Genomic DNA, 25,414 nt, shown 5'->3' with positions numbered 1-25,414 from the left:
ACAGTTATTCTGAACATGGGTGATGAGCTGTGGCTTTAGTTCAAAGTTGTTGGCATGTATGGTTGGCCTTTGGATGCTACTCCCACAGTTTCCTGGGTTTGGGTTGATGTAAGAGCCTAGAACTCTTCTCTCTTGCCCAGCATGATTTGCTAGACCTTCTCTGCCATGGTTGTGAGCCTCTTCTTCATGATGGTTCTCCATATTCTCCTCCATGTCTGGTTCAAAGTACTCTTCCTTTTCCTCAGCACCCACTACTCTCATTCCTCTTGCTTCCCTCCTTAATCTAAGGAAGTCCTCTCTGGTTCAGAATCAAAGGAAGTTGAAGCCCCGCTTCTTCTCCCTGTCATACACCCAACAAGGCACAAGCAAGGAAACGTATGCAGAAAGTGTTTCTTGTTAGAAATGTTGTTAGTGTGAGTGATGTAATATATCAAACGGTTAGTGTGTTAGTGAACTGAATGGTAAATAACGAAGAAAATGGGTAAGGGAAAGGGAAGATAATAACTGAACAGAAAGTAAATTACTCAAATGAACTTAAATCAAAGAAAAGAAAAATGATCAATCTAGTTATCCTCCAATATAATCATTGTTGATACAAAATCAATCCCCGGAAACGGCGCCAAAAACATGATAGCACGGAAACTTGTCTCTCAACAATTTTCCTTCGGCAAGTATACCGAATTGTCGTCAAGTAAAAACTCACAATAGAGTGAGGTCGAATCTCACAGGGATTGATTGGTCAAGCAACTTTAATTAGAGGAATGTTCTAGTTGAGCGAAGCAGAATTTGATTTGAGATTTGCAGAAAATTAAATGGCGTGAAAGTAAATAGCAGAAAATGTAAATTCCTGGAAATAAAGAGGTGAATGTAAATGGCGGAAAGTAAATTGCAGAATCTTAAATGGGAATGGGAAAGATTCTCATAAAAGTAAATTGCAGAAATTAAAGAGAATGGGTAAGATCAGAAATGGGGAATTCATTGGGCTTAGGAGATGATGCATTCTCCGGATCAAGTTCATTTTCATCTCTTCCTCAATCAATGCGTTCATTGATCTCCTTGGCAATCTTAAGTGATCGAATTACAATTCCTTGTAATTCAATCTCTCAAATCTTGATTAATAGCCAATTCCTTGGTCAATTGCTCATGAGAAGAGATGAAGTATGGTCACTGATTATACCACATGCATTTCCAAATCAAGTGTCGGTAGAATTATAATCACCATATCCATCCAACCCCAATTTGGTCCAACATGAGAAAGTATTTCTAGCATGATCTCTTCATTCATCTTCCAAGGTTCAGAAGAGATCCAAGTATGAATAGCTTCTTTTCCAAGATAACTACCCAATTGAATAAAGATTGAAAGCTTTCTAGTAAAATCAAGAGAAAAGATAGAAGAAGAATAATGAAAACTAATATTGATCCATCAAATTACAACAGAGCTCCCTAACCAAATGAAAGGGGTTTAGTTGTTCATAGCTCTGGAAATCGAAAACAAAGATGGAAAATACATTATGAAAAGTAAAACTAGAAGTGCAGAGAAAGTAAAATATTACAGAGAATAGTTCTCAAAATTCCTCACTCTCCAAAGCTGCTTTCTAATTCAAAACTACCCCTATATATATTACTCTTCTGATCTTCTAGTTGATTCTTCAAGTCTTGGATATGGGCCTTTGGATCTTGAGTTTGAAGCAGTTATCTTCTGCAGTGGGCTTAGCTTTACTTGCAGAGAAAAAGTGTGAAGTAGGCAGGGTCTTTAGCTCAGGACATTAGTGGCATTAACGTTAAGTGATAGTGTGGGTTCGAGAACGTTAGTGACAATCACCTTTTTCACTAACGTTCCTCACCCAGGGATGATCCACGTTAACTTCAACATTAGTGGCACCAACGTGACCACTAACGTAGCCTCTTGGTCCTTCGCACACGTTATTGGGACTCACCTTTTCCAGTAACGTTGAGAGTCCTCCCTTCCCCTACGTTAGAGTTCACGTTAACTTAGTTAACGTGGCTCTTAACGTAGGCTTGCCAATTCTTCGAGAACGTTAGTGACACTTACCTTTGTCATTAACGTTCCAAGATGCCCCTACTTCCCACGTTAGAGTCCACGTTAACTAAGTTAACGTGGCTTCTAACGTGGTATTGATAGCCATCTCCAACGTTAGTGACAAAGGTGAGTGTCACTAACGTTGGCTCATCATCCTATCCTCAACGTTAGCTTCCACGTTAACTAAGTTAACGTGGGAGTTAACGTGGCTCATAGTGGCTCATTGTGGCTCATTCCAACGTTAGTGACAACGGTGAGTGTCACTAACGTTGGCGATTGTTTGCTTTCTCTATGTTAACCTCCACGTTAACTAAGTTAACGTGGGAGTTAACATAGCTCAAGGTGGCTTATTCCAACGTTAGTGACAATGGTGGGTGTCACTAACGTTGGCCATTCTTTTACTTCCCAACGTTAGAGTCCACGTTAACTAAGTTAGCGTGGAAGCTAACGTGGCCAATATGAGCTTGGTCCAACGTTAGTGACAAAGGTGAGTGTCACTAACGTTAGCTCCAGTTTCTTTCTTCCACGTTAGAGTTCACGTTAACTTATTTAACGTGACTCTTAACGTGGCTATGATGGCTTCGAGGACGTTATTGGCGATTACTTTTCTCATTAACGTTGCAAGCTAGCTCCCATTCCACGTTAGTGGTCACGTTAGTTAGACTAACGTGGCTGCTAACGTGGTTCTTTCTTGCTTCCTTTGTCCTGAAATCAAGCAATAAAGTGCATCAAAGTTCTAATCTACATCATGAGACGTGCATCATCCAATTTCTCATCTAATTCATGCAAAATTCCCATGAAATCATGTAACGTACACAATGTATGCTTAAATCAAGATGTAAGTGAAATTCCACCCAAAACTTGCTTATTTCCTAAGAAAATGCATGAAACTACCCTAAAACAGTAAAGAAAAGGTCAGTGAAACTGGTCAAAATGCCCTGGCATCAAATTCCTAGTAACTAGTTTAGTATAAATAGCACTTTTTACTATTGTATTCGCATACTTTTATACTTTTTGATAGACTTTTAGACTGGGATGTTACAATTGGGATGCTGGCCATTCGGCGATGCCTAGACCTTTTTCTCTTATGTATTTTCTACGATGGAGTTTCTACACCTCATAGATTAAGGTGCGGAGCTCTGCTGTTCTTCATGAATTAATGCAACTACTATTGTTTTTCTTTCAATTCACGCCTACTTTTTCTCCAGGATATACTCTTGTACTTAATTCAGTTAAGTCAGAATGAAGGGGTGACCCGTGACAATCACCCACTATCTTCATTACTCGCTTAGCCAAGATCCGCGTGCCTGACAACCACAAGCAGTCTACAAGATGTTCAACATAGTCATTGGATGACAGCCGGAGTATATTCTCTTGGGTCTCTGATCTACGATTCGCATCGTCTCTCCTGACAATAGAGCATATGAATTTGAGATCAGAACCTTCATGGTATAGGCTAGAACCATTGGCAGCATTCCTGAGATCCAAAAAGTCTAAAGCTTGTCTGTGGTATTCCGAGTAGGATCTGGGAAGGGATGACTGTGAAGAGCTTCAAACTTATGAATGTTGGGCGCAGTGACAGTGTGCAAAAGGATAGAGAGATCCTATTTCGATGCTAGTGAGAACCGACAGATGATTAGCCATTGATGAACGGAAATATTCTTATGCCGGTTAGAAACTAGTAATGAATCCGATCGTGAGTATAGTCTAACCAACACGCGAATACCGCATCAAACAATTCTAAAATCTATGACCGAGAGTATTGATCCCGGGTCGTTCTCCTTAGGATTTGCTTTAGAATGTGCATCATTGATTAGGAAAGCTTTTATGGTTTTGAGAATTGGTGCAAGAATTCAAGCTAGCAAAGTGAACAATAATTAATTGAGATAAAAGCCTTGGCTAAGGGTAAGCATTGGAAGTTCCATCATCATAGTTTCTTTTAATTATGATAAGAATTGATTGTTGCTTCACTTAGTTAACCCCCTAACAATGGAGGAAAGTCAAGTGAGACTAACTAACATGAGTCACAAGTCCTAGTCTCACCCTAGGGAAGTCTAGCTTTAGTGTACTCCAAATTAATTAGCAATTCTCAATTCATAATCTACAATTGATATCCACTATTCAAGTGTCTCTAATGACTCAACCCCTAAGCCAAGTGAGAGAAATCTACTCCATAGCTAAGGTTGTTATTATCACAAACAATTAGTAGGTAATTATGGAAAACATGATGTAATTGAGAGAAGAGAATTGAATTAAAGCTATCTAATCCAAATAATCATCAACAATTAAGGAGTTGAATGAAATTGCACAATCCATTAATCCACATTCAAAGTAACAAAGTGAACCAAATCTAGATCTAAGAAATTGAACCAAAAGAACATCAATTAAGAGTAGAAGAATAGTAGATCTACACTAGTATCATAACAAAAAGTCACTTAGCAATAGATCTCACCAAGAATTCAAAGGAAACTTGCAATGGAGGAAATGAAAACCTAGAGAGAAGTTGGAGTTTTTCTCTCTAAAAACAAAATGTAACTAACATTCTAAAATATCTAGAATTATGACTAATTGTCCTAAGACTCCTAATCCTTGGTCTTCTTAAGCTTTCCCTCCAAAATCTACTCCAAAACAGAGCCTGGGAACCCCTTGAAATTGCTGGGCACGTGTTCCATTTAAAAAATCATGTGCACACATCGACGCGTATGCGCACTGCACGTGTACGCGTCCCTGGTGTCTTTTGCGATCTGCGCACAGGCGTAAGGTGCGTGTGAGCGTCATAAGGAATATGGCCTAGCCATATAAGCGCGCCGGCTCCTCGCTCGGCTCTACTGCTGATGAGCGGATAATTTATACTCTTTTTGGCATTGTTTTTAGTAGGTTTTTAGTAGGATCTAGTTACTTTTAGGGATATTTTTATTAGTTTTTATGTTAAATTTATATTTCTGGACTTTACTATGAGTTTGTGTGTTTTTCTGTGATTTCAGGTATTTTCTGGCTGAAATTGAGGGACTTGAGCAAAAATCAGATTCAGAGGTTGAAGAAGGACTGCTGATGCCGTTGGATTCTGAGCTCCCTGCACTCAAAGTGGATTTTCTGGAGCTACAGAACTCAATATGGCGCGCTTCCAATTGCGTTGGAAAGTAGACATCCGGGGCTTTCCAGAAATATATAATAGTCCATACTTTGGCCGAGTTTAGACAATGCAAAAGGGCATTGAACACCAGTTATACGCTGCAGTCTGGAGTTAACCACCAGAAACACGTCACGAACCAGAGTTGAACGCCAAAAACACGTTACAACTTGGCGTTCAACTCCAGAAGAAGCCTCTGCACGTGTACACTTCAAGCTCAGCCCAAGCACACACCAAGTGGGCCCCAGAAGTGGATTTATGCATCAATTACTTATTTCTGTAAACCCTAGTAACTAGTTTAGTATAAATAGAACTTTTTACTAGTCTTTTAGACATCTTATGATTTTTAGTTCATCTTTAGATCATAATGATCACGTTTGGGGGCTGGCCTCTCGGCCATGCTTGAACCTTCATCAATTATGTATTTTCAATGGTAGAGTTTCTACACTCCATGGATTAAGGTGTGGAGCTCTGCTGTTCCTCACGAATTAATGCAAAGTACTACTGTTTCTCTATTCAATTCAACTTATTCCGCTTCTAAGATACCCATTCGCACTTCAATATGAATGTGATGAACGTGACAATCATCATCATTCCCCTACGAACGCGTGTTTGACAACCACTTCCGTTCCACCTTAGATTGAATGAATATCTCTTCGATCTCTTAATCAGAATCTTCGTGGTATAAGCTAGATTGATGGCGGCATTCTTGAGAGTCCAAAAAGTCTAAACCTTGTCTGTGGTATTCCGAGTAGGATTCAGGGATTGAATGACTGTGACGAACTTCAAACTCGCGAGTGCTGGGCGTAGTGACAGACGCAAAAGGAGGGTGAATCCTATTCCAGTATGATCGAGAACCTCAGATGATTAGCCGTGCTGTGACAGAGCATTTGGACCTTTTTCACAAGAGGATGGGATGTAGCCATTGACAACGGTGATGCCCTTACAGAAAGTTTACCATGGAAAGGAGTAGGACTGATTGGATGAAGACAGCAGGAAAGCAGAAGTTCAGAAGAACGAAAGCATCTCTATACGCTTATCTGAAATTCTCACCAATGAATTACATAAGTATTTCTATCTTTATTTTCTATTTATTTATTATTTATTTTTGAAAACTCCATAACCATTTGATATCCGCCTGACTGAGATTTACAAGATAACCATAGCTTGCTTCATACCAACAATCTCCGTGGGATCGACCCTTACTCACGTAAGGTTTTATTACTTGGACGACCCAGTGCACTTGCTGGTTAGTTGTGCGAAGTTGTGAAGTTATGTTTGGACCATGGTATTGTGCATCAGTTTGTTGGCGCCATTGCCAGGGAGAGAACGAACAACAAATTTTACAACCAGGAGTAACAATTTCGCATACTAACTGCGCTGGCTCTGGATGAGCGCATCCACGCGTATGCGCACGGTGCGCGTGCGCGTGCATGTCCAAACTTCAATTCTTTGATTTGTTTTATGCTCCTTCCATTCAAACATGCTTCCTTCATTCCTCTTGGCCATTTTTCCCTATAACTTCTGAAATCACTTAACAAATAGATCAAGGCATCTAATGGTAATAGAGGAGGATTATAATATCTCAATTTTGATGCAAAATAAGCGTATTTTCATCTATGAGGTAAAATGGAAAAGAGACACGAAATGATGTAGTTTTATATGAATAAGTGTGGAAGATCATTGATAAAACCCTTAGATTCTATGCATGATAAACCCTAAAAACGGTGTTTATCAATCTGCCCACACTTAAAGTATAGCATGTCCTCATGCTAAGGGAAAGCAAAAGATCAAAGGACTACAAGGGCATAGGGCTCATGTGATGCAATCTACCTACATGAATGCACTACGGTGTATGCTACTATCTACTTGGCCAAGAGCAATTCAATTTTTCTAGAGTATACATATGTATATGCACATAGGGCAAGATGATGGGTAATGTATGAACTCTACCAATTCTAGTCATCAAAGTGAAATATGCATAACTTGTATGAAAAATGCCCGCGGGAGCCGGGAATATGGAGTTGAGCTTCGAACCCCTCACCGGAAGTATTTGCACTCTATTCGCTCGGTCTATCCTCCCCTACTTCATGCTTTTCCAAAATTTGTTTTTCTTCTAACAATCAACATATACTCCATGCATGCATACAAGTATCATGAGGTCTTTTCTTTAGGTTGTAATAGGGCTAGGGTCAAGGTAAGGATGCATATTTGGTCAAGTGAGCTTGAAATTTGAATCTTTGATGAGGTTAAACTTCTCACCTAACCTATGACATCTTATACAATATTAAAGCTAACCTAACTACCCATTCTTTCACTTTTTAACATACTCATGCATTTTCTTTTCATTTCACAACTCATATGCATTGATCTTTATTGAACATTACTTTGGGGCATTTTGTCCCCTTTTTATTTCTTTCTTTTTCTTTTCTTGCTTTTCTATTTTTTCCTTTTCTTTTTTTCTTTTCTTTTGTTTTTCTCATCATTTTTTTTTCAAACTATATATGAGAACATCAATGCATAAGGTCTACACATTTAATCAATACATGAGCATGTACCCAATTCCCAATATTTACAACAAAAATACAAAATTACCTTTTTTCTCAACCAATGTCCCAAAATTTCTCACACTTAAATGTTACACACACTAGCCTAAGCTAATCAAAGATCCAAATTAAGGACTTTTATTATTTTCCGCTTTAAGGCTTGTAATGTGCTAAATCAAGAATAAAGTGGGTTAAACGTAGGCTCAAATTGGCTAACAATGGAAGATAAAACGCAAGGCTATTTGGGTAAATGAGCTAAATGAAATGGTGGCCTCCATCATATAAATGCATGAGTATAGGGAATAATGGACATATAGAATTAAATAAATCAAAGATCACAATCGTAGGAGGAGAACAATTACACACAAGAAGGGAAAATAAGTGGTTATAAGATGTAACCACACCATTAGGCTCAAAACTCACTTGCTTGTGTTCTTAGCTCAAAATCCATGCTCCAAATTACATTCTTTAAACAAGCTAAGCATCAAAAGACTTTCAAATTTCAAAATTGGTAGGGTCGCCCTAAAATTCTAGTTTTCTAGGAGAGAAGTCATTGCTCTAACCAAGTGAATTTATTAGGAGATAACTAACATGCAAAGGATGCCAAAAATGAGAACCTAACATGCAATCTATCCTAATTTGCAAAGGTGGTTCAAAATTTATTCGGGTGTTACCTACGAAGACCAGTCGGCCGACCGACCTCCCCACACTTAGAAGTTGGCACGGTCCTCCGTGCCTTGAGTGAGACGTAGTGGTTGATCGGCTTCCGAGTGTCCATCATCTTCTTCATTATCGCTTTCTGCATTATCGGTGCCGGTGGACGTGGAAATTTCCGGTTCCTCCATAGGTGGTGCTAGGCAACTTAGAAGCTTCTTGACAAAAGTGTAACGGTGTTGATTACACCGCTCATAATGGTCAAGCTTCTTGTGGAGTTCCTCTATACGTTGCATGGATGACTTTGGTGGTGTAGATGAGGTAGAGGGGATGCTCATGGGGACGGGTAGGTGTGGCTCTTCGGTGTCTGCCGGAGGGTAAAGATATCTCCCATTTGGAACAACATCTCCATCCGTCGAGAGCATGGTCCTTCTATCCTTGGTCTCTCGGGGAACACCAGCTGTGGTGACTAAGTCGGTCACTAGAGCGGGAAAGGGTAGATTCCCCTTAGCGTGGATGCGGCCCATAGATTGGCGAATGAGACGTTTAATGTACACCGGTCTCTCAATGAGGACACACCAAACCAGCAAGGCTAACTCGGCAATGATAGAAGAGCCATGGGTGCTTGGGAGCACATAGTGGGCTAGAATTTGGGCCCATACTTGTGCCTCTCTAGTGAGAAAGCGGGCGGTGATGCCCTTGGGCTGGGGTCTCATCCATCCTCGAATCCAGAATGATTCGGGTATAGCAATGACCTTGAGGATAGCATCCCAATCAAACGCACGTTGGCATCGTGTTGACAAAATCTCTTGATAAGCATCAATCCCTTCCGCTAATGGTCCGGTCTTAAGCACATTTTGGATGGCCTCCTCCGTGACGGAAACTTGCCTTCGACGCACAAATACCGATGTAAGGGAAGGGGAGTGGTAGTTGGTGTAAAATTTAACCACCCAAGACAAATTTGCCTCCCGTGGCTTCCTCAATAGGAATTCCCATTGCCGTCGTTCGATGCGGGGCATGATGAGTGGTATGATATGAGCCGGAGGGGCTAGAAGGGGCTCCGCATGATAGTTCCTTGGTTTGATCAAGGGGAAGACAAGTTCGCAATATCGGTTGGGGAACTTGTTCGGATTCCTTGCCGGATTGTCTTTTTCCATAACATCAATGTTAGCAACGCTCCTTGTCTTGGTGAGGAGGGGCTTAGCTTTAGGTGCTTGGTGTGCTTTGCTAGTGGACCATGAGGGTGCTTTCTTGGGTGCCTTTCTATTGTCTCTTTTGATCACCATCCTAGAAAAGAGAGAGGAGTGGTGAAGTTAAGCTTAAAGAGGCATCAAGAAAGAATAAGGCATAAAAGAAAAGGGGCTTAGAACATGACAGCTGCAACATGAGACTAAGTCCATAATGAAAATTCTGGCCAATCACTAGCAAGTGATACATGAGTGGTATAGGCATGCAAACAAGCCGCATGGGAAGCACACACTCTTAACATCAACAACAAGAAGTGGAAAGTAGGGGAAGAGCATGTAGAAATGAAACAAGAAATATAGTAAGCTCAATGCACATATGAACAAACAAGTGAATGAGAAAGAGCACTAAGATGGAAAACACTAAGTTAAAATAACTCCAAGAAGTCATGTGGGTCTTACATCAAACACTTGGTGTGCATCCCTTTTTTGACAAAAATTAAGAGAAGAGTGACAATGTAACATCCCATAAAGCATCATCAATCATCATATCATACCACAAATTGCAAAAGAAATCAAGTAAATCAAACAAGCTCATCAAGGCAAGAGTAAACTCCACTTGGAATACCCATGAGAAAATGAAAAGAAAGAAGGAAAGAAGATGCAACAAACAAAGAAAACATAAATGCACTACTAAGAGGAAGAGTAAGGGAATGTAACTAAGGAAAAGAGAAAGAAGAAAAAAGAAAACTAAACAAAAAATAGAAAGATAAGTACCTTGAGAGGAGGTGGGAGAAAAGGTAGGGAAGAGTGAGAGAGAGAATAGGGAAAAAGGGGGGGTGGTTGTTGCCGCCGGTGGTAGCGGAGAAGAGGTGGTAGAAGTGGTGGAGGAGGGTAGAAGTGAAGAAGAATGGTGGTGGTAAGAAGAAAGAAAGAAAAAAATGAAGGAGGAAGGCGCGCTCTAATTCAATTGGTTCGCGGACGCGCACGGGGCGTGGACGCGCGAAGTAGTGAGATGGCAGTGTGCGCGCGAGCGCCAGGTGCGCATGCGCGTGCAAGTAAGTTGTGCCCTCAGCATAGGTTGGGCACAACTCTGGCTCAACTCTTGGGAAAGAGTATCAAAAAATAAAATATGGTGATCGACGCGGACGCGCGCGGTGCGCTGACGCGTCGATTGGCATGATGGTCCAGGTACGCGTGTGTGCCTCGTGCGCATACGCGTGAGGGGAGCTGGGCCAGTAGCATGAAATAGGCCCAGCCAGGGCACAACTCTCGGGAGGGATGGCCCAGGATCGCCAATCGCAGTAGTGATGCGTACGCGGCTAGTACGCTGACGCGTGCTTTTGCGCGAATGGCCAGGGACGCAAACGCGCACGGTGCGCGCATGCGTCATACTGGTTATGCCTAGGGCCCAGGATTGGCCCAGAATTTGCACAACTCTCTGGAAGAATGGCCCAGGAGCTGCGAAGACCTAGAGACGCGTACGCGCACAGTGCGCACATGCATGCCCTCCCCTTTATTTTGTATAAACATGAAACATGCCTAATTGTCATGAATTAAATGGCCAATCTAGCCAAAGAGGCCAAAAACACCCAAAATCAATGCAAAACCTAAAGAGGGGTGTTCTTCTTCCACATAATCAAATTATTCATGGAAGGATCAATGCAAGGCTTCATGAGAAAAATAGCCTAGGTATTTACAATTAACTATAATCAAAGAAGACTATAGCTAAGCAATCGCAAACTAATCAAGAGTTTAAAAACTATATGCAAAAGGGGAAAGAGGATAGATCTCACCATGGTGGGGTGTCTCCCACCTAGCACTTTTGTTTAATGTCCTTAAGTTGGACTTCCACTAGCTCATTGCTTTTTGCCAAGAGGTGCATCTTCCAAAAGGAATACCTCAATCTCTTTGTTGCTCTTCATTTTTTCACCATGATACAACTTGAGACGGTGCCCATTGACCTTGAAGATATCTGAACTTGAGGGATGGCGCAAATGATAAACCCCATAGGGTTCCGCTTTCACTACTTGATATGGGCCTTCCCATTTTGACCTTAGTTTACCGGGCAACAATCTCAATCGAGAATTGTAAAGAAGGACTAGATCACCGGCTTTAAATTATTTGCTTCTTATGTTCCTATCATGCACAGCTTTCATTTTCTACTTGTAAAGTCTAGAGTTCTCATAAGTTTCAAGCCTCAAACATTCCAACTCCACTAATTGTAGCTTTCTCTCAATTCTGGCTCCACCCAAACTTGGATTACACTCCTTGATGGCCCAATACGCCTTGTGCTCTATCTCCACCAGTAAATGGCAGGCTTTGCCATACACCAACCGAAAGGGTCTCATGCCAATTGCCATTTTGTAAGCCGTTCGGTAGGCCCATAATGCATCGGTGAGCTTGGCACTCCAATCTTTCCTATTGGGCTTCACAATCCTTTCCAAGATGCGTTTAATCTCCCGATTGGAAACCTCGGCTTGGCCATTTGTTTGTGGGTGGTAGGCCGTGGATACTTTATGCATGATGCTATACTTCTTCATGAGTCCTTCCATTCTTTTGTTGCAAAAGTGTGAACCTTGGTTGCTCACGATTGCTCGTGGCGACCCAAATCTACAAATGATATTATTTCTCACAAAAAAAGGACCATGTTAGCATCATCCATCCGGGTGGGTATCGATTCCACCCATTTGGACACATAATCAACGGCAAGTAGAATGTAGAGGAAACCATTAGAATTAAGGAATGGCCCCATGAATTCAATTTCCCACACATCAAAAATTTCACAAAATAGCATGGTTTGTTGGGGGATTTTATCCTTCTTAGAGATATTACCAAATCTAATGCATTGAGAACAAGATTTACAAAAATGAGAAGAGTCCTTGAAAAGGGTTGGCCACCAAAAGCCACAATATAGGATTTTCCTTGCCATTCTTTGAGGTCCAAAATGGCCTCCTCCTTCGGAGGAATGGCAAGCTTCCAAAATTGAGTGGAATTTGGTTTGTTGAATGCACCTCCGAATTACTTGATCCGCCGCACATCTCCAAAGGTATGGGTCATCCCACACATAGTATTTGGATTCGCTTTTTAGCTTATCCCTTTGGTGTTTGGAGAGATTAGGAGGGAAGGAACGACATACTAAGTAATTGGCGATTGGTGCTGACGTTAGGATTTTTGCCAGTAAAGAATTTTATAAAAACAGTCGCGTTGTAGATACAGTCTCTAAACCAACAGAAATCCCTTCGTACAACTGTTTGGTTGTCACAAGTAACAAACCCCTAATTAAATTGATAACCGAAGTATTCAAACCTCGGGTCGTCTTCTCAAGGAACTGTAGGGAAGTATGTTCTTATTATTGGTTATGGAGATTGTAAATTGGGGTTTTGAGAATGAGGAGCGAATAGTTTAATTAGCAATTAAAGTAAATAAAGAACAAGTAATTTAAATGGCAAGTAAAATAAATAGATGACTGTAAATAAACTTTTGGCAAGGTATGAGAAATTAGAGGTCCTATCCTAGCTATCCTTATCAATGATGATGAAAATTGAATCTTAATTCCACTTTGTTAACCTTTACTAAGGTAAAGGAAGGTCAATGGATTAATTGGTTTGATCTTCGGATCCTATTTATTTCCTATGAAAAGATTGGGATTATTGAAGTTAAATTTAATTAACAAAGATAACAATTATCAATCATATTTGAGTTTGATAACTCCTGAGTTACTGATTTCTTAACCAAGACCAAAAGGAAAAAAGTAAATCTACTGGAATAAAAATGTCTTCAGATGGGAATAACAATAATGTAAATAAAAGAAAGCAATAATAAACTGAAATACCTCAAATAACATTAATTCAAAGAGTAATCTGTAACATAGAAGAATTCATAAATAAAATTGGGAAAATAATAAAAAGGAATATTGAAACTGATAAAAAGAGATAATCCTGAAAGCGCATAAAATCCTAAATCTAAATCCTAATCCTAAAGAGAGAGGAGAGAATCTCCCTCTCAAAACTAAATCTAAATCATGGAACACTAACTAATTGGAGACTCTCTCTTGAATGGATGCATTCCCCCACTTTATAGCCAATATTCTGGGCTAAAAACTGGGTCAAAAGCAGCCCAGAAATCGCTCCCTGTGATTTTTGTTACGTTCAGGTCGCGGGTAAGTGACGCGGAGGCGTCGTCCACGCGTCCGCGCGGATTGAAGTTCGCAGATGCGACGTGGGCGCGTCATTCACGCGTTCGTGTCACCTAACTTCGGGGCTGTGATGAGCGGATAATTTATACGCTTTTTGACATTGTTTTTAGTATGTTTTTAGTAGGATCTAGTTACTTTTAGGGATGTTTTCATTAGTTTTTATGTTAAATTCATATTTCTGGACTTTACTATGAGTTTGTGTGTTTTTCTATGATTTCAGGTATTTTCTGGCTGAAATTGAGGGACTTGAGCAGAAATCAGATTCAGAGGTTGAAAAAGGACTGCTGATGTTGTTGGATTCTGACCTCCCTGCACTCAAAGTGGATTTTCTGGAGCTACAGAACTCGAAATGGCGCTCTTCCAATTGAGTTGGAAAGTAGACATCCAGGGCTTTCTATCAATATATAATAGTCCATACTTTGGCCAAGAATTGACGACGTAAACTGGCGTTCAACGCCAGCCTTCTGCCCAAATCTGGCGTCCAGCGCCAGAAAAGGATCCAAAACCAGAGTTGAACGCCCAAACTGGCACAGAAACTGGCGTTCAACACCACAAATGGCCTCTGCACGTGCAACACTCAGGCTCAGCCCAAACACACACCAAGTGGGCCCCGGAAGTGGATTTATGCATCAATTACTTACTCATGTAAACCCTAGTGACTAGTTTATTATAAATAGGACCTTTTACTATTGTATTAGGCATCTTTGGATTACCTTATGATCCTTTGATCACGTTTTAGGGGGCTGGCCATCTCGGCCATGCCTGGAACTTCACTTATGTATTTTTAACGGTAGAGTTTCTACACTCCATAGATTAAGGTGTGGAGCTCTGCTGTCTCTCAAAGATTAATGCAAAGTACTACTGTTTTCTATTCAATTCTTCTTATTTCGCTTCTAAGATATCCATTCGCACCCAAGAACGTGATGAAGGTGATGATTATGTGTGACGCTCATCATCCTTCTCCCTTATGAACGCGTGTCTGACAAACACTTCTGTTCTACACGAAATAAGGTAGAATGAGTATCTCTTAGATCTCCTAACCAGAATCTTCGTGGCGTAAGCTAGAATGATGGCAGCATTCAAGAGAATTCGGAAGGTCTAAACCTTGTCTGTGGTATTCCGAGTAGGATTCAATGATTGAATGACTGTGACGAGCTCCTAACTCGCGATTGCAGGGCGTTAGTGACAGACGCAAAAGGATAGTAAATCCTATTCCAGCATGATCGAGAACCGACAGATGAATAGCCGTGCCGTGACAGGGTGCGTGAGCATATTATTCACTGAGAGGATAAGATGAAGCCATTGACAAGGGTGATGCCTCCAGACGATTAGCCGTGCCGTGACAGGGCATTGGATCATTTTCCCGTGAGATCACCGAAAGTAGCCATTGACAGTGGTGATGTATCACATAAAGCCAGCCATGGAAAGGAGTAAGACTGATTGGATGAAGATAGCAGGAAAGCAGAGATTCAGAGGAACGAAAGCATCTCCATTCGCTTATCTAAAATTCCTACCAATGATTTACATAAGTATTTCTATCCCTATTCTATTATTTATTATTCGAAAACTCCATGATTATTTTATATCCGCCTGACTGAGATTTACAAGGTGACCATAGCTTGCTTCATACCAACAATCTCCGTGGGATTCGACCCTTACTCACGTAAGGTATTACTTGGACGACCCAGTGCACTTGCTGGTTAGTTGTATCGAAGTTGTGACAATTATGAATTAAGATCAGAGCACCAAGCTTTGGAGCCATTACCAGGATTTGTTCGATCCTGGAGATCACAATTTCGTGCACCAAGTTTTTGGCGCCGTTGCCGGGGATTGTTTGAGTTTGGACAACTTACGGTTCATCTTGTTGCTCAGATTGGGTAACTTTCTTTTCGTTTTCTTTTCAAAAATCTTTCAAAAATATTTTCAAAAAAAAATTTCTCTTGTTTTCGAAAAAAATAAAAATGTTTTCAAAAAAAAAAAAAGATAAAAATGTTTTCAAAAATAAATTATTCTATGGCTTCAGAATTTTTAAGAATGAATTCTAGTGTTTCATGAAGCATGTGAAGCCTGGCTGGCTGTAAAGCCATGTCTAAATTTATTTGGATTGAGGCAGCAATTTGTTATCAAGAGCAAGCTAGTTGGAGTTAATCCACCTGCTACTGTTTCTGATTTACATGCTAAAGCTTGGCTGGCCATTGGCCATGTCTAGTGTTTTGGACTGGAGCTTTCTTTGAAAGCTTGGCTGGCTAGTGAGCCATGTCTAATTCCTGGACTGAAGCTTTAGACTAACATGGCAAGATTCCTGGAATTCATATTAAAAATTTTGGAATCCTTATTTTTCCTTTTAATTTTCGAAAAATATAAAATAAAAATCCAAAAAAATTAGAAAATCATAAAAATCAAAAATATTTTCTGTTTCTTGTTTGAGTCTTGAGTCACATTATAAGTTTGGTGTCACTTGCATATGCATCTTGCATTTTTTCGAAAATATCATGCATTCATAGTGTTCTTCATGATCTTCAAGTTGTTCTTGGTAGTTCTTCTTGTTTGATCTTGATGATTTTTTGTTTTGTGTCTGTTCATGTTTTTCATATGCATTCTTGAATTCTTAGTGTCTAAGCATTAAAGAATTCTAAGTTTGGTGTCTTGCATGTTTTCTTTGCATTAAAATTTTTTTCAAAATTGTGTCTATGATGTTCATCTTGACATTCAAAGTGTTCTTGGTGTTCATCTTGACATTCATGGCATTCTTGCATACATTCATGTTTTGATCTAAAAATTTCATGCATTGCATAATTTTCATGTTTTCATAAAAATTCAAAAAATCAAAAAAAAAATATCTTTCCCTTTTTCTCTCATCAAATTCGAAAATTTGAGTTGACTTTTTCAAAAATTTTTAAAATCAAGTTGTTTCTTAAAAGTCAAATCAAATTTTCAATTTGAAAATCTTATCTTTTTCAAAATCTTTTTCAAAAATCAAATCTTTTTCAAAATTCTTAGTTATTTTCGAAAATTCCAAAAATATTTTTCAAAAATCTTTTTCTTATTAATTTTCGAAAATAACATAGTCAATTAATGTTTTGATTCAAAAATTTGAAGTTTGTTACTTGCTTGTTAAGAAAGATTCAAACTTTAAGTTCTAGAATCATATCTTGTGATTTCTTATGAATCAAGTCATTAATTGAGATTTTAAAAATCAAATCTTTTTCAAAAACTAATTTCTATCATATCTTTTCAAAAATATCTTCTCATCTTATCTTTTTCAAAAATATCTTTTCAAAATATCTTTCCTAACCTCCTAACTTCCTATCTTTTCAAAATTTGTTTCAACTAACTAACTAACTTTTTGTTTGTTTCTTAACTTTTTCAAAACTACCTAACTAACTCTCCCTCTCTCTAATTTTCGAAAATATCTCCCCCTTTTTCAAAATTTCTTTTTAATTTATTAATTATTTTAATTTTCAAAACTTAATTTTCGAAAATTAATAACAATTTTTCAAAAACCATTTTCAAAAATCACTAACTCCTTTTCAAAAATAGTTTTCGAAAATTCCCTCCTTCTCTCTCATCCTATTCTATTTATTCATTCATTAACTAACATCTCTTCCTCACATCATCACCAAATTCGAACCCCCTCTTCTATCTGTGTTCGAATTTCTTCCTCTTTTCTTCTACTCACATAAGGGAATCTCTATACTGTGGTAAAGAGAATCTCTATTATTATTATCATTTTTCTGGCCATTCTTCCTTGTCATATGAGCAGGAGCAAGGATAAGAACATTCTTGTGGAAGCAGATCCAAAACCTGAAAGGACTCTGAAGAGAAAATTAAGAGAAGCTAAAATACAACAATCCAGAGATAACCTTTCAGAAATTTTTGAACAGGCAGAGGAGATGGCAGCCGAAAATAATAATAATGAAAGGAGGATGCTTGGTGACTTCACTGCACCTAATTCCAATTTACATGGAAGAAGCATCTCCATTCCTGCCATTGGAGCAAACAATTTTGAGCTGAAACCTCAACTAGTTTCTCTGATGCAGCAGAACTGCAAGTTTCATGGACTTCCATCTGAAGATCCTTTTCAGTTCTTAACTGAATTCTTGCAGATATGTGATACTGTTAAGACTAATGGAATAGATCCTGAAGTCTACAGGCTCATGCTTTTCCCATTTGCTGTAAGAGACAGAGCTAGATTATGGTTGGATTCTCAACCCAAAGACAGCCTGAACTCTTGGGATAAGCTGGTCACGGCTTTCTTAGCCAAGTACTTTCCTCCTCAAAAGCTGAGCAAGCTTAGAGCTGATGTTCAAACCTTCAGACAGAAAGAAGGTGAATCTCTCTATGAAGCTTGGGAAAGATACAAACAGTTGACCAAAAAGTGTCCTTCTGACATGCTTTCAGAATGGACCATCCTGGATATATTCTATGATGGTCTGTCTGAGTTATCTAAGATGTCATTGGATACTTCTGCAGGTGGATCCATTCACCTAAAGAAAACGCCTGCAGAAGCTCAAGAACTCATTGACATGGTTGCTAATACCCAGTTCATGTACACTTCTGAAAGGAATCCTGTGAACAATGGGACGCCTATGAAGAAGGGAGTTCTTGAGGTTGATACTCTGAATGCCATATTGGCTCAGAATAAAATATTGACTCAGCAAGTCAATATGATCTCTCAGAGTCTGCATGGAATGCAAGCTGCATCCAACAGTACTCAAGAGGCTTCTTCTGAAGAAGAAGCTTATGATCCTGAGAACCCTGCAATAGCAGAGGTAAATTACTTAGGTGAACTTTATGGAAACACCTATAACTCAACATGGAGAAATCATCCAAATTTCTCATGGAAGGATCAAAAGCCTCAACAAGGCTTTAATAATGGTGGAAGAAACAGGTTTAGCAATAGCAAGCCTTTTCCATCATCAACTCAGCAACAGACAGAGAACTCTGAACAAAATGCTTCTAATTTAGCAAATCTAGTCTCTGATTTATCTAAGGCCACTGTAAGTTTCATGAATGAAACAAGGTCTTCCATTAGAAATCTGGAAGCACAAGTGGGCCAGCTGAGTAAAAGGATCATTGAAATCCCTCCTATTACTCTCCCAAGCAATACAGAAGAGAACCCAAAAGGAGAGTGCAAGGCCATTGACATAAGCGCCATGGCCGAACCTGTGAGGAGAGGAGAGGACGTGAATCCCAAGGAGGAAGACCTCCTGGGACGTCCAGTGATCAATAAGGAGCTTCCCTCTGAAGAACCAAAGGACTCTGAGGCTCATCTAGAGACCATAGAGATTCCATTGAACCTCCTTATGCCCTTCATGAGCTCTGATGAGTATTCCTCTTCTGAAGAGAATGAGGATGTCACTGAAGAGCAAACTGCCAAGTTTCTTGGTGCAATCATGAAGCTGAATGCCAAATTGTTTGGCATTGATGCTTGGGAAGTTGAACCTCCCTTGTTCATCAATGAACTAAGTGATCTGGATCAACTGACATTGCCTCAGAAGAGACAGGATCCTGGAAAGTTCATAATACCCTGTACCATAGGCACCATGATATTTAAAGCTCTGTGTGACCTTGGTTCAGGAATAAACCTCATGCCCCTCTCTGTAATAGAGAAACTGGGAATCTATGGGGTGCAAGCTGCTAAAAATCTCACTAGAGATGGCAGATAGCTCAAGAAGACAGGCTTATGGACAAGTAGAAGATGTATTAGTAAAGGTTGAGGGCCTTTACATACCTACTGATTTCATAGTCCTGGATACTGGAAAGGAAGAGGATGAATCCATCATCCTAGGAAGACCTTTCCTGGCCACAGCAAGAGCTGTGATTGATGTTGACAGAGGTGAAATAGTCCTTCAATGGAATGAGAACTCCCTTGTATTCAAAACTCAAGGATCTCCCTCTGCAACCATGGGGAGGAAGCAGAAAAAGCTTCTCTCCAAGCAGAGTCAACCAGAGCCCCCACAGTCAAACTCTAAGTTTGGTGTTGGAGAGTTTCAACAATGCTCTGCACATCTGTGAGGCTCCATGAGAGCCCACTGTCAAGCTATTGACATTAAAGAAGCGCTTGCTGGGAGGCAACCCAATGTTTATCTAATTCTTATTTTTATTGTTTTTCATGTTTTCTTAGGTTCATGATCATGTGGAGTCACAAAATAAACAAAAAATTCAAAAACGGAATCAAAAACAGCAGAAGAAAAATCACACCCTGGAGGAGCATCTGTCTGGCGTTCAAACGCCAGAACAGAGCATAGTTCTGGCGCTGAACGCCCAGAATGGGAGCATCCTGGCGCTGAACACCCAGAACAAGCATGGTTCTGGCGTTCAACGCCAGAAATGGCAGCAAATGGGCGTTGAACGCCCAAAATGGGCACCAACCTGGCGCTAAATGCCCAGAGTTGTGTGCAAGGGCATTTTGCATGCCTAAATTGGTGCAGGGATGTAAATGCCTTGACACCTCAAGATCTGTGGACCTCACAGGATCACCTCAGGATCTGTGGACCCCACAGGATCCCCACCTACCTCCACTCACTCTCTTCTCTCTTCTCAATCATCCTCTATTCCCAATAAACACTCTTCCCTATTAACTCTGTACCACTCACATCCAAACACCCACTTTCCTTCAAAATTCAACATCTCTTTCCCACCCAATCCCACCCATATGGCCGAATACACATCTCCCTCCATCTCCTCCATATCTTCTTCTTATTCTTCTATTCTTTCTTCTTTTGCTCGAGGGCGAGCAACATTCTAAGTTTGGTGTGGTAAAAGCATAGCTTTTTTGTTTTTTCCATAACCATTGATGGCACCTAAGGCCAGAGAAACCTCTAGAAAGAGGAAAGGGAAGACAAAAGCTTCCATCAAGGGTCTATAGCTCAGTGGTAGAACATTTGACTGCAAATCAAGAGATCCTTGAGATACCTCAGGAGATACATTTTCTTCCACACAATTATTGGAAGCAACTAAGGGTGGAACATCAAGAGCACTCCATCATCCTTCATGAAATCAGAGAAGATCTAAAAGCAATGAAGGAGGAGCAACAAAGACAAGGAAGAGACATAGAAGAGCTCAAGGACATCATTGGTTCCTCAAGAAGGAAACGCCACCATTACTAAGGTGGATTCATTCCTTGTTCTTATTTCTTCTGTTTTTCGTTTTCTATGTTATGTGCTTATCTGTGTTTGTGTCTTCATTACATGATCATTAGTAGTTAGTAACTTTGTCTTAAAGATATGAATGTCCTATAAATCCATCACCTCTCTTAAATGAAAAATGTTTTAATTCAAAAGAACAAGAAGTACATGAGTTTCGAATTTATCCTTGAACTTAGTTTAATTATATTGATGTGGTGACAATGCTTCTTGTTTTCTAAATGAATGCTTGAACAGTGCATATGTCTTTTGAAGTTGTTGTTTAAGAATGTTAAATATGTTGGCTCTTGAAAGAATGATGACTAGGAGACATGTTATTTGATAATCTGAAAAATCATAAAAATGATTCTTGAAGCAAGAAAAAGCAGCAAAGAACAAAGCTTGCAGAAAAAAAAAAGGGCGAAAAAAAAATAGAAAAAAATAGAAAGAAAAAGAAAAAGCAAGCAGAAAAAGCCAATAACCCTTAAAACCAAAAGGCAAGGGCAAATAAAAAGGATCCCAAGGCTTTGAGCATCAGTGGATAGGAGGGCCTAAAGGAATAAAATCCTGGTCTAAGCGGCTAAACCAAGCTGTCCCTAACCATGTGCTTGTGGCGTGTAGGTGTCAAGTGAAAACTTGAGACTGAGCGGTTAAAGTCAAGGTCCAAAGCAAAAGAAGAGTGTGCTTAAGAACCCTGGACACCTCTAATTGGGGACTTTAGCAAAGCTGAGTCACAATCTGAAAAGGTTCACCCAATTATGTGTCTGTGGCATTTATGTATCTGGTGGTAACACTGGAAAACAAAGTGCTTAGGGCCACGGCCAAGACTCATAGAGAAGCTGTGTTCAAGAATCATCATACTGAACTAGGAGAATCAATAACACTATCTGAACTCTGAGTTCCTATAGATGCCAATCATTCTGAACCTCAATGGATAGAGTGAGATGCCAAAACTATTCAAGAGGCAAAAAGCTATAAGTCCCCCTCATATGATTGAAGCTCTCTTTCATTGATAGTTTAGAATTTATAGTATATTCTCTTCTTTTTATCCTATTTGATTTTCAGTTGCTTGGGGACAAGCAACAATTTAAGTTTGGTGATGTGATAAGCGGATAATTTATACGCTTTTTGACATTGTTTTTAGTATGTTTTCAGTAGGATCTAGTTACTTTTAGGGATGTTTTCATTAGTTTTTATGTTAAATTCACATTTCTGGACTTTACTATGAGTTTGTGTGTTTTTCTGTGATTTCAGGTATTTTCTGGCTGAAATTGAGGGACTTGAGCAGAAATCAGATTCAGAGGTTGAAAAAGGACTGCTGATGCTGTTGGATTCTGACCTCCCTGCACTCCAAGTGGATTTCCGGGAGCTACAGAACTCGAAATGGCGCGCTTCCAATTGCGTTGAAAAGTAGACATCCAGGGCTTTCCAGCAATATATAATAGTCCATACTTTGGCCAAGAATTGACGACGTAAACTGGCGTTCAACGCCAGCCTTCTGCCCAAATCTGGCGTCCAGCGCCAGAAAAGGATCCAAAACCAGAGTTGAACGCCCAAACTGGCACAGAAACTGGCGTTCAACTCCACAAATGGCCTCTGCACGTGCAACACTCAGGCTCAGCCCAAACACACACCAAGTGGGCCCCGGAAGTGGATTTATGCATCAATTACTTACTCATGTAAACCCTAGTGACTAGTTTATTATAAATAGGACCTTTTACTATTGTATTAGGCATCTTTGGATTACCTTATGATCCTTTGATCACGTTTTAGGGGGCTGGCCATCTCGGCCATGCCTGGACCTTCACTTATGTATTTTTAACGGTAGAGTTTCTACACTCCATAGATTAAGGTGTGGAGCTCTGCTGTCTCTCAAAGATTAATGCAAAGTACTACTATTTTCTATTCAATTCTTCTTATTTCGCTTCTAAGATATCCATTCGCACCCAAGAACGTGATGAAGGTGATGATTATGTGTGACGCTCATCATCCTTCTCCCTTATGAACGCGTGTCTGACAAACACTTCTGTTCTACACGAAATAAGCTAGAATGAGTATCTCTTAGATCTCCTAACCAGAATCTTCGTGGCGTAAGCTAGAATGATGGCAGCATTCAAGAGAATCCGGAAGGTCTAAACCTTGTCTGTGGTATTCCGAGTAGGATTCAATGATTGAATGACTGTGACGAGCTCCTAACTCGCGATTGCAGGGCGTTAGTGACAGACGCAAAAGGATAGTAAATCCTATTCCAGCATGATCGAGAACCGACAGATGAATAGCCGTGCCGTGACAGGGTGCGTGAGCATATTATTCACTGAGAGGATAAGATGAAGCCATTGACAAGGGTGATGCCTCCAGACGATTAGCCGTGCCGTGACAGGGCATTGGATCATTTTCCCGTGAGATGACCGAAAGTAGCCATTGACAGTGGTGATGTATCACATAAAGCCAGCCATGGAAAGGAGTAAGACTGATTGGATGAAGATAGCAGGAAAGCAGAGATTCAGAGGAACGAAAGCATCTCCATTCGCTTATCTGAAATTCCTACCAATGATTTACATAAGTATTTCTATCCCTATTCTATTATTTATTATTCGAAAACTCCATGATTATTTTATATCCGCCTGATTGAGATTTACAAGGTGACCATAGCTTGCTTCATACCAACAATCTCCGTGGGATTCGACCCTTACTCACGTAAGGTATTACTTGGACGACCCAGTGCACTTGCTGGTTAGTTGTATCGAAGTTGTGACAATTATGAATTAAGATCAGAGCACCAAGCTTTGGAGCCATTACCAGGATTTGTTCGATCCTGGAGATCACAATTTCGTGCACCAGGCAGCTATGGCAAATTATATATCAAATCGAAGCCCCGGACGTTAGCTTTCCAACGCAGCTAGAACCGCATCGTTTAGACCTCTGTAGCTAAAGTTATAGCCGTTTGAGTGCGAAGAGGTCAGGCTGGACAGCTTAGCAATTTCTCCAACTTCTTGTATTCCTTCCACTTTTGCATGCTTCCTTTCTATCCTCTGAGCCATTCCTGCCCTATAATCTCTAAAATCACTTAACACACATATCAAGGCATCTAATGGTGATAAGAGAGGATTAATATTAGCAATATATAAGCCAAAGAAGCATGTTTTCAATCATAGCACATAATTAGGAAGGCAAATGTAAAACCATGCAAATAGTTTGAATAAGTGGGTAAAGAGTTGATAAAAACCACTCAATTGAGCACAAGATAAACCATGAAATAGTGGTTTATCAACCTCCCCGCACTTAAACATTAGCATGTCCTCATGCTAAGCTCAAGAGAAGCTATAAAGGAGTGAAGAGGAATGATAGAATGTATGAAATGCAACCTATCTGTATGAATGCAACTACATGCAAAATGTTTCTACCTACTTGGTTAAAAGTAAATAAGCTCTTCAAGACAAACATAAATCAGATTTCACTAATTCAAATCATACAATAAAAATCAAATAAACTTGTAAGAAGATAGCTCATGAAAGCAGGGGACATAGAATTAAGCATTGAACCCTTACTGGTAGTGTATATCACTCTATCTCTCAAGTGTCTAGGGTTAATCACTCTACTCTTCTCTAGTCATGCTTTCTAAACTTTGTTCTTCATCTAACCAATCAACAAAATTTAATGTATCAATGCAAACATCATGAGGTCTTTTCAAGGTTGTAATAGGGCTAAGGTAATGGTAAGGGTATATGTATATGGCTAAGTGAGCTTTATAAATTGAATCTTTAATTAACCTAAGCTTTTACCTAATATACATATACTCTATATAACTTTAGAATCATCCCTAGCTACCTATAATTCCCACTTTTGTATGATTCCCATACTCATGTACCAAATTTTTTATATTTCTTTACTTTTATCACATGTGCATTGATCTTTTTATTAACTTAGCATTGGGGTAATTTTGTCCCCTTATTTATTTACTTATTTATTGAATATTTTTGGATTTTTCTCTTTTTTTTTTTAGAGAAATAAACATAACTTATCAATGCACATGGATTTTCTATTATTTTTCTATTTTGGTTTTTTCATGAGTAGGTTCCCAAATTCCCAATATTCAAATAAATTAGAAACATGATACATTCCCTTATTAACCCATGTTCCCACAATTTCCCCACACTTAGTTGATGCACAATCTCTATCTTAAGCTAACCAAAGATTCAATTGAGGTTTTTAATTTGTTTTTCTGCTTAAGGCTAGTGATGTGGTAAAATATAGAATAAATGGGGTTAAAAAGGCTCAAGGTGGCAAACAAAGGTGATTGAAAGGGTAGGCTTATTTGGGATAAGTGAGTAAAAATTAAATAATGGCCTCAATCAGATGCAAGCATGTAAATACACTAAATATTGGACATATAGACTGAAACAAAGTAAAGATCACAATTATAGAGAAGAAAACACACAAGAATAAAATATTTATGGTTAAATAATGTAACCATATAAATAAGCTCAAAATCTCACAGGTTGTATGTTCTTTGGCTCAAAAACCATGTTCCAAA

At 39.5% G+C, this 25,414-nt stretch overlaps 1 non-coding gene across 1 annotated transcript; it reads right to left on the bottom strand.

Moving 5' to 3' along the window:
- Nucleotides 1–18,042: 18,042 nt before the first annotated feature.
- On the bottom strand, nt 18,043–18,150 carry LOC112746217 (small nucleolar RNA R71). The gene has a single exon (XR_003174112.1). It is a non-coding gene; the product is annotated as a small nucleolar RNA R71 (small nucleolar RNA).
- Between the last annotated feature and the right edge of the window lie 7,264 nt (nt 18,151–25,414).

This window comes from Arachis hypogaea, chromosome 14 (genome assembly GCF_003086295.3).
Source record: "Arachis hypogaea cultivar Tifrunner chromosome 14, arahy.Tifrunner.gnm2.J5K5, whole genome shotgun sequence".
Taxonomy (NCBI): domain Eukaryota; kingdom Viridiplantae; phylum Streptophyta; class Magnoliopsida; order Fabales; family Fabaceae; genus Arachis; species Arachis hypogaea.
This window is presented reverse-complemented; position numbering and strand designations above follow the sequence as displayed.